This window comes from Penaeus vannamei, chromosome 42 (assembly GCF_042767895.1).
Source record: "Penaeus vannamei isolate JL-2024 chromosome 42, ASM4276789v1, whole genome shotgun sequence".
In the NCBI taxonomy this organism is placed as follows: domain Eukaryota; kingdom Metazoa; phylum Arthropoda; class Malacostraca; order Decapoda; family Penaeidae; genus Penaeus; species Penaeus vannamei.
This window is the reverse complement of record NC_091590.1, coordinates 17,592,930-17,595,105: the sequence shown is the minus strand read 5'-3', so window position 1 is coordinate 17,595,105 and position 2,176 is coordinate 17,592,930.

Sequence of the window (2,176 nt, the reverse complement as noted above, 5' to 3'; positions counted from 1 at the left end):
AATCGTAAAGGATCTGCAATGGCTGTCAAATGTGTGGCTATTGTGGCTGTAGCTCTCTTATGAGTGTGAAATAGCCATGATGCAAATTGGAGTGGTGTGGAGGGAGTAATTGTAGTGATTCTCTCTGCCCTTATAAAAGACTGGAATTTTTTCCATGCTGATTGGTATTGGCCGACTGTAGAATCCCTATGGCCTGATAATACGTCCGTGACTGTGCGGGGAGAAAATTTTGTATTTAGTGTTTGGCGTAGAAACTCCATTCGTGGAGCTGCAAGGATGTCATGAACTGAGTATCTTGAAGGCCCTGTAGTATTTCCCCTTGAAGGGGGAGGGGATTTGGACATCACTGTAGAAGTGTGTGTATCCATGGTTGGGACCTCCACAGAGGAGCTATCAGAAGAACTCGACCTTTGAATTGGCGGAGTTGATTTACTACTCGTAACATTAGTGTAGTGAGGGGAGGAGGAAACAGGTAAATGTGATTCCATCTGTTCCAGTTCAGGGTGAATGCGTCTGGTCCCCCTACCTCGGTCCTTAATGTCCGAGAAACAAATACTGGGAGTTGTCGATTGGTTGGGGATGCAAAGAGGTCGACTCTTGGTCTCCCGAATCGGGTTGTCAGTAATGCAAATTGGTGTTCTTGTAAGGTCCAATCCACTGATAACGAGGTTTGTCTGGATAGGGAATCTGCCCACTGGTTGAATTTTCCTGCAAGGTGAGAAGCTGAGATGTGAATATCTCTGTTCTTTGCCAGTCTGAATATTGACTATGATTCTCGGCTGGTGACCGAGATGAACCTTGCCTGTTCAGGCAATGTATGACTGCTGAATTATCTGACAGCACTCAAACCGATGTTTGTTTGATTGAGTGTTCTCTCTGTAGTGCTAAATGAACTGTTCGTAACTCTCGTACATTTATATGAATTCGGCTTGCAGATAGGGTCCATCGACCTGAGCCTTGATGGCCTATGGACGACTGGTATCCCCATCCTGTGTCTGATGCATCGGTAGTAAGTGTCATAACTGGTGGAGGTGGAACCCATGGAGCCACTGTATCCACATATCCTTTTCTTGTCCACCATCTTAACAGATAGCGTAGTCGATGTGGAAATAGGATGGGGAGATCTCTTTCTAGAGAAGTGAATATTGTTCGGCTCTCTAGGAGTAATCGACGGAGTCGAAGTCTGCCAAGTGGAATCACTTCTGAGCCGTGGTTTAGTGAGCCGATAAGGCTTTCCCATTGTCGACGTGAGGCTTAATGCACAAGTTGCTTTGAAGATTTTCTTCCAACATCTGCGGCGGTTGTCCATTGACAATGCAAGTGTTGCTGTTGATGTGTCCCAGATTAATCCAAGCCATTTTATGGATGGTGTTGGTGAAAGGTGGGATTTTTGAATGTTGAATTGTAATCCCATTGACGTTCCTATTTCTAATGTCTTTTGAATCATGGACCGGCACTCTCTGGGTGTGACAGCTGAAATCAACCAGTCGTCTAGATACATGAGTATCTGTACTCCCATCTTGACTAGCGTGCTTGGACTGGTTGTAGCATTTTGGAGAAAACTCTTGGGGCTATGTTTAGCCTAAATGGGAGCACTTTGAATTGATATATCTGGTTGCCTGCCGAGAATGCCAGATATGGTCTGTATCTTCTGTGTATTGGTATATGCCAATATGCCTCTTTTAGATCCAGAGAAGCTAGTAAAGTGCCTGGTTGTAGGGTAAGACGGACTTGTGCAACAGATAACTTTTTGAACTTGAAAGTTTGGATATGTTGATTTAGTTTGCTTATGTCTAGTACTAATCGTGACTCTTGTGAATTCCTCTTGGGAGCTTCGAACAGTCGATTTAGAAACACTTTTCCTTTTGACCATTCTACAACCTTTTGGTTTAATAGTTCTTTTACTCGATTGAGGAGAGACAATGGAGTTGTTCGTCGAGGTCTGGAGTAGTGGAGAGGAGGTACATTGTTGTACAATGGCCAACATAGTCCTTTCTCTGTTACATTCTTGGCCCATCCTGAAGGCCATTTTGCTTGCCATCCTAATGGGCGACCATTGACCAGATAGTCATTGCTTCCTGGTTCTTGTAATTGAGCCAGAGTTTTGTCCTTTATTTTTGTCTCTCCGAAAGGGACGTTGATTAGAGCGTTGGTGACGATCCAATGGAACTTCTTG